The sequence below is a fragment of the Mandrillus leucophaeus genome, unplaced genomic scaffold (genome assembly GCF_000951045.1).
Source record: "Mandrillus leucophaeus isolate KB7577 unplaced genomic scaffold, Mleu.le_1.0 Scaffold300, whole genome shotgun sequence".
NCBI lineage: Eukaryota > Metazoa > Chordata > Mammalia > Primates > Cercopithecidae > Mandrillus > Mandrillus leucophaeus.
The window spans coordinates 1609692-1618393 of record NW_012103144.1 but is presented as its reverse complement, the minus strand read 5'-3'; the positions used below and the strand labels follow the sequence as shown (position 1 = coordinate 1618393).

Below are 8702 nucleotides of genomic sequence, written 5' to 3'. Positions count from 1 at the left end.
TGATTTGTTGCAAGCAACAGATAAGCAAGCAATCAACCACACAAACCTCAAACAAATAAAAAGATTTAACAGGAGATTTGATGACATTACGTAGTCTCTATCTTTGGGGAAGGGTTACAAGAATCTGAACTTTATTTAATTTCCTTTCCAGGACAAGCAGAAATCATCATGTGGTATTAGTGATAGGGTTCACAGGCAATGTTGATGATTTTTTTGAGGGCTCTCATGGATTCAGATGCAACAAAAACTGAAACAACCCAAACACATACATATGCATATATATGTGTTTTTGCATGTGCATATACACATGCTAATTGACATAATAAGGACTGTTTCTGGAATTGTGGAAGAAAATGCACTCTGATTCAGCCTCCCTCAGAGGACAAAAACAAACATAAAATGACAATTCTGACAGGCAAGTGGAACTATCCCCCTGAAGATAATTGCCAACATTCAGATGAACTTAAACCTTAATTTTTGTAGGGCAGTGGCAGATAGTAGCAAGAGACAAAATTACTCAAGGTAGGGTCTCATAGGTGATTCTCTTGGGTCTCATAGGTGATTCTTCTGGCATGGAACTCCAAGGGGCTGAATAAAGGGGGCCAATAGAAAACAGATTACAAAAATAACTAGTTGTATTGAAACTTAGCATTAGATTTATGGGAGAGAAGGTTTTCTTAACAATTTAATAGGTCAGTACATAAGCATTGCAGATTGAATTCACATCATCTGGGCAGTTCAAAGAAGCTATTAATACTATTTTAGTTTAGAAGTGTACCAGGTTGGTAGCATCCTCAGGAACTTATAAGAAGGAAATGAAAACAAGCTACCCCATAGCAAACCAGGCCTCAAGGAATACTTGCAGAGAAAGTTCTAGTAAATGGAAGTTAATTGCCAAAATCACAAGCACCCAAGCAAACACAGCAATATGAATGAGCAGCAGCAGAGTAAACAAATAAATAAATCAAACTAGCAAAACATTTAGATATTAGATTTATCAGTCACACTATAAAATGGCAACACTTAGCATTTTAAAATAATATATGCTTCAAAAGAGAGGATTAAAACACACCAAGGTGCTATAAAATTAACAAGCAACAAGCAGACTCAAAAAAGAATAAAATAAAAATTTTAGAAAGGAAAAACTATTGAAATACAAATAATGGTTAGGTATGATGGATGATTAAATATGTCATGAGAAGATTAGTGAACTAGATGATGAATCTGAAGAATTTATTCAGAAAGTAACACAATGAGAAAAAAAGAGGAAATATGACAGAAAAGAGGTAGAACACAGTAAAAAATTCTAATCTAATTTTAAAAGTTGGAGTTCCAGAAATAGAGGAATATGAATGAGGTAGAGGCAATATTCGAAAAATAATTGAGAAATTTGATGATGTGATGAAAAACATCAATCTATAAAGTTGTGAACCTAAAACAGAGTAAATAAAAATAAATGAACATCTCACTTATGTAATTTAAACTACAGAATGCCATAGATTAGCTGAAAAATCTTTAACAACTACATCAATCAAAATAGATTAAAGACTTAAATCTAAGACCCCAAACAATGAAAATACTAGAAAAAAACATTGAGGAATGCTTCAGGATATTGGTTTGAACAAAGATTTTATTGGTAAGATTTGAAAAGCACAGACAACCAAAGCAGAAATGGCATCACATCCTCTGCACAGTAAAGGAAACAATCAACAAAGTGAAGAGATAGCACAGTCAATGAGAGAAAATATTTGCCAACTATCCAATTGACAAGGGATTAATAAACAGAATATGTAAGGAACACAACTCAACAGCAAAATCAAATGACCCAATTAAACAATGGGCAAAATATCTGAATAGCCATTTCTTAAAAGAAGACATACAAATGGCCAACAGGTATATAAAAAATGCTCAACATCACTAATCATCAGGGAAATGCAAATCAAAACCATGATGAGATAATATTTCATTCCAGTTAAAATTGATTTTATCAGAAAGATAAAAAATAACAAACGCTGGCAACGATAAGGAGAAAGAAGAACACTCATACCCCATTCTTAGTGGGAAGGTAAATTAGTACAGCCACTATGCCAAAATAGTATGGAGTTTCCTCAAAAACCTCAAAATGAAACTACCATATGATCCAGCAATCCCACTGCTGGTTATACCTCCAAAAGAAAGGAAATCAGTATAGAGAAGAGATATCTGCACTCCTATGTTTATTGCAACACAATTAACAATAGTCAAAGATATGGAATCAGGAGGTAGAGCAAGATAGCAGAATGGAAAGCTCTGCCAATTGTACTTTCTGCAAGGACACCAATTTAACAACTATCTACAGAAAAAAAGTACCTTAATAAGAACCAAAGATCAGGTGAGCACTCACAGTACCTGCTTTTAACTTCATATCACTGAAAGAGGCACTGAAGAGGTAGGAAAAACAGTCTTGAGTTGTGGACCCCACCTCTCCCCGTCCCCTGGTAGCAGAGGCATGGTGCAGAGAGCATTTCTGTGCACTGGCAAGAGGGAGAGTGTGGTAATTGTGAGGCATTGAACTCAGCACTACCTGTTACAGCAGAAAGCAAAACTGAACCAAACTCAGCTGACACCGACCCACAGAGAGAGCATTAAACCAGCCCTAGCCAGAGGGGAATTGCCAATCGCAGTGGTCCAATCCTGAGTTCCCACAAACCTCGCTACTGTGGCTGAAGGTATTCTGGGGCCCTAAATAAACTTGAAAGGCAATCTAGGCCACAAAAACTGCAACTTCTAGGCCAGTCCTAGTGCTGAACTGACCCCAGAGCCAGTGGACTAGGGGGACTTACTGAGTTACCAGCAGGGGTGGCTAATGGAGTGCTGGCATCACTCCTCTCCTAACCCCAGGCTGCACAGCTCACAGCTCCAAAAGAGCCCCCTTCCTTCTGCTTGAGGAGAGGAAAGGTAGAAGTGGGAAGGACTTTGTGGAATGGAGGTCATCATGTTAAGTCAAACAAGCCAGGCATTGAGACACAAACTTTACACATTCTCACTTATTTGTGGGATCTACAAATCAGAACAATTGAACTCATGGGGATAGACAGTAAAATAATAATTACTAGAGACCGGGAAGGGTAGTTGGGGGTGTTGGGGAGGTGAACACGGTTAGTGGATACGAAAAATAGTTGGAAAGAATGAATAAGACCTATTATTTGCTAGCACAACAGAGTGACTATAGTTAATAATAATTTAATTGTACATTTTCAGACAACTAAAAGAGTATAATTGGATTTTTCTTGTAACACGAAGGAATCCTTGAGAGGACAGATATCCCATTTTCCATGATGTGATTATTATGCATTGCATTCCTGTATCAAAACATCTTATGTACCCAATAAATATATACACATAGTATGTACCCACAAAAATTAAAAATAAATAATTGAAATATTGGAATTAACCTAAGTGTCCATCAATGGATGAAGGGATACTTCAGAAAATGTGGTACAAAGAAAAGATAAATGTTTGAGATGATGGATATCCCAGTTACCCTGATTTGATCATTACACCTTGTATACCAAATATTACATGTACCCTCAAAATACATTGAAGCGGCTTCATTGTCTGGAGTAACACCTGAGGTTTGTTGTCTCTCTCATGACCACGGAGATCAAAGATGTGGACACACACACAAAGAGTGAGATTAAGAGTGGGAATTTTCCGGGGCCTGCCCCTCAGACATAATTCTGAATTAAAGAAAATATTTTATCAAAAGAAGATGGCCACTACCCAGTTGCAGAGGACTTCCATGACTGCACTGGTATTTCCCAATAAGATATCACCTGAACACCAGTGTTTGGTGTTACTGAAGAGGCTCCTAGCAGTTTCAGTATCCTGTATCACATATTTGAGAGGAATATTTTCAGAATGTTCTTATAGAACCAGATATCTAGATGATCTTTTGGTCAAAATACTGAGAGAAGAAAAAAATTGCCCAGGATCTACACAGTTAGTGAAATAGATGCTAGGACATTATGATGCTTTACAGAAAAAATACCTAAGGATGGCTGTTCTAGCTATATATACAAACCCAGAAGATCCTCAGACAATTTCAGAATGTTACCATTTCAAATTCAAATATGCCAACAATGGACCACTCATGGACTTACTTCGTAAGTAAAAACCAAAGCAACAAATCTAGCATGTCATGTACTGATACCAAGAAAGCAAGCATTCTCCTTATTCGCAAGATTGATATCCTAATGCAAAATCTGGGGCCTTTACCTAATGATGTTTGTTTGACCATGAAACCTTTTTATTATGATGAACTTACACCCCTGGATTACCAACCTCTCGGTTTTAAGGATGGTGATTGTGAAGGAGTTATATTTGAAGGGAAACCTAGGTATTTAAATGTGTGTGAAGTCTCAACACCTTTTCGCACCTTCAAAGTAAAAGTGACCACTGGAAAAACTCTGTCTCTACTAAAAATACAAAATTAGCTGGGCCTGGGGGATTGCACGCCAATCTCCAGCCTGGGCAACAAGAGCGAAACTCTGTCTCAAAAAAAAAAAAAAATAGTGATTTATTGAGCTGCTTTTTGTTAGAAGGGAAGTTCTGCTGAGGACTCTTTTACCCTCACTATCTGCCTAAATAATTTCTTTCTATCTCCTGTATCAATATCAATTAAAAATTTAATGACAAAGAAAATGTGGTACATATAAATAGTGGAATATTATTCAGCCTCAAAAATCGTGAAATCTTGTCATTGCAGCAACATAAATGGTAGAGGTCATTACATTACATGAAATAAGCAGGCACAGAAAGACATATACTGCGTGTTATCAGTTACGTGAAAGCTAAAAAAGTGGATCTTGTGGAGGTAAAGTTGATTGGTAGTTACCAGAGGCTGAGAAGGATAGGAGGGAGGCAGGGGAGAAGAAGAAACACTGCTAAATGGGTATCAAAATACAGTTAAAGATAGAATAAATAAGATCTAGCATTCAAAAGTACAGTAGGATGATTACAGTTAACAATAATTTTTCATATAGTTGAAAACTACTGACAGAGAGGAAATGGAATGTTCCCAACATAAAGAAAGGGAGAATTTGGGGGGTTATGGATGTCCCAGTTGCCTCAGTGATTACACATTTTATACATGTATCGAAATATCACAGGTACCCTAAAATTATATACTTCTATTATGTATTGGGAAAAAAATTACCAGGGAAAAAGGAACTATATTTTGATTGACAATTGATTTCTCAGCAACAATAATGGAAGCCAGGAAACAGTGGAGTATTTTCGATATAATGACAGAAAATGCCTGTCAGTATAGGATTATATACTTAGCAAAGATAATTTTGAAGAATGAAAAATAATGGTATTGTCAGGTAAGGAAAAGGTGAGAAATTTCACAACCAAAAGACACTCTCTTAAAAAATTCAAAAGATATATTCAAGGAAAATGAAACCAATACCACATGGAAAATACAAAAAGGATTAAAGAACAAAGAAAGTGGTAAATACATGGGTAAATATAAACAACATTGAATTCCTAAAACAATACTTTTTGGGGGGTTTAAAGCAAGGTAAGCTATGGTATTCAATAATTACATATAAGTTAGGAAGGAGTGATCAGACTTAAACATTTAATAGAATCATTATTTAAAGGAGTACGTTCAGATTTTTATAATTTAAGTATACATGCTGAAAATGTTAAGGTAACCAAGAAAACATAGAAATGGAATATTTAACTTTCAAATCTGTGGAGGAAAACATGAGCAAGAAAAATATCTATTCAATATTTAATTAGACAACTCAAAACAACAAATTAGAAAAAGAAACAAAGAGGGACAAACAGCACAATCATAGGATAGTAGAAATAAATCCAAATAAGTGCCTCTCTCTTCTCAACTCTCAATATTTAAATATTTGCCGTAGTGACTTGCAAATATTTTATTAAAAATTTACTATTAGGTTGATGCAAAAGTAATTTCAGTTTCTGCCATTACTTTCAGTAGCAAAAACTACAATTACTTTTGTAGTGATCTAATATCTGAAACGAAAACTACGATATATACATTAATGCATCAGCAAAAATGTCAAGTTGTGTATATGTTCAGGAAGGAGGTTTTATAGTTCTTGCTGAATATCTCAGCTCTTATTCGGATAATGTCTTGTTTCTAACTAATGTGATTTTCCTCGGGTTTAGCTTCTTTCTACCTGTCCATTATCTGAAGGTGCTAACACCTAGATTCAATTTAAATAGTATCCCTACTATATTAAACATATGATTTCTTTGTTTGGTTACATAACAATACACATTTATTATTGAGCATAGAAAGTCAAGGAAATTTGCATCCATTACAAAATATGCTAGACACAACAGAGCCAATATACAGCCCATTGAGCAAAGCCATTAAATCATTTCAAAAGTTGTGATATAATTGCTTTACATAATGCAGAAGTCTTTGGTGGCTTGTTATATGAATGTAAGAATGTTTTATTGATATTTGGGGAAATTAATCTGCGTTTTTGTATTATTACTATTACATATGCTAATTTTACCTGCAGGAATATAAAAATATAATTAACGATCCAGTTAAAATGATCCACTAAAAGACAAGAATTTTTGGTCTTGATTAAAAAATGAAAGACCTACCTAAACCTTCAGGAAGCAATTTGAACATGGACAACTGGAGCAAAGCTGGGAAAATGTGAGTCAAAAAATAAATGGCTTCTTTTGAGAAGTGTCTGTTTCATGTCCTTTGCCTATTTTTTTAACATTTTTCTTGGTTGTTGATTTGTTTAAGTTCATTACAGATTCTGGATATTAGACCTTTGTTGAATGCATAGTTTGCAAATATATTTAGTGTACTCTGTTGACAGTTTCTTTTGCTGTGCAGAAGCTCTTTAGTTTAATTAAGTTCTACTTGTCAATTTTTGCTTTTGCTGTAATTACTTTTGGAGACTTAGCCAAAAATTATTTGCCAAGGTCAATGTCAACTTGTGTGCCCATCAATAATGAATTGGATTTTTAAAATGTGATACTTACACACTATAGAGTACTATGCAGCCATGAAAAGGAATAAAATCATGTCCTTTGTAGCAACATGGAATAGCTGGAGGCCATAATCCTAAGTGAATTAACTAAGGAGCAGAAAACCACATGCTACATATTCTCACTTATAAGTGGGAGCTGAACACTGAGCGCACATGGTCATAAACTTGGGAACAACAGACACCTGGGTCTACTAGAGGGAAGAGGATGGAAAGGGGCATGGCTTTAAAAACTACCTATTAGGTGTCATGCTCACTACCTGGGTGATGGGATCCATACCCCAAACCTTACCATCATGCAATATACCCATGTAACAACCCTGCACATATACCTTGTATATCTAAAATATAAGTTGAGGCCAGGAGTGGTGGCTCACACCTGTAATCCTAACGCAGGCAGATTACTTGAAGCTAAAAGTTCAAGGTCAACCTGGTCAACATGGCAAAACCCTCTCTCTACTAAAAATAACAAAAATTAGCCAGGCATGATGGTGCGTGTCTGTAATTCACTTATACAGGAGTCTGAGGCACGAGAATTGCTTGAACCAAGGAGGTAGAGGTTGCAGTGAGCCAAGATCGCACCACTGCACCACAGCCTGGGCAACAGAGTGAGACCCTGTCTCAAAAAAAAAAAAAATTAAGTAAGAAAAAGAATGGTATAACTATACAATTATGCAAATACAGACAAAATATATTTTACAGTCAAAAATATTTATAGAGATGAAAGAGTAATTGCAAAGTGGAGAAAAGTTTCAATTTACTGGTGAGACTAAAGATTTCTGATTTGTATACATCTACTTAAAAACACAGTCTTTTACGTATGTTTGCATGTATGAAACGAAAAGGATGAAAAGACAAATACATGATAAGACTGGGAGATTTTAACACATTCGTCTAGTAATTGCGAGATTAGACATGTAAAGTCAGTGAGAGCACAGAATATTTGATTAACACAATTAACAAGTTTAACCTAATGAAGTAACTGCAAAATACCCCTTCCATTCAAGGACACTTAGAACTTTTACAAAATTAACCACATATTGTGCCATAAAACAGGATTCGTCAAATTTCAAATGACTGGAGTCAGGCAGAACAAATTCCATGACCACAGTATAATTAAGTCAGAAGTAATAAACAAAAAGATTAGGGAAAATTCACACTTTTAGAAGTTAAATATTTCTAAAAAACACACAGGTCAAAGAAGAAATTATAGCAGAACTTAGGAAGCACTGGAAACTGAATGATAATACAAATGCTGCACATCAAACTTATGTGATAACGCTAAAGCGGTTATTAGAAAAAAGCAGAAAGTTTCAAATTATTACATTAGAAAATTTTAAAAGCCTCATAATGAATGAGTTTAAGAAATTACTAACAGAAAAAACTCTGAGTTCATCCCCCAAAATAGAAAATCCCCCAAAATAGAAAATGAAAGGAAAATAGACATATAAAATAGAAAAATCAAATGAAAGAAAATAGAAAAACGGAAGATAGAAAATCAAATGAAAAGAAACAGAGAGAAGAAACAACGCCAAAAATTATTGGAAATGAATGTCAAAATTCACAAACAGACTGTGCAAAGGAGAAAAGAGTGAAAAATACTATTAGCAGTGAAGGGGGTGGGGAACATAACTAGGCAGTCTGTGTAATTTAAGTTATTGTTTAAAT

At 35.0% G+C, this 8702-nt stretch overlaps 1 pseudogene; it reads left to right on the top strand.

Moving 5' to 3' along the window:
* Nucleotides 1–3751: 3751 nt before the first annotated feature.
* Nucleotides 3752–5048, top strand: LOC105544541 (annotated as a pseudogene).
* Nucleotides 5049–8702: the final 3654 nt, after the last annotated feature.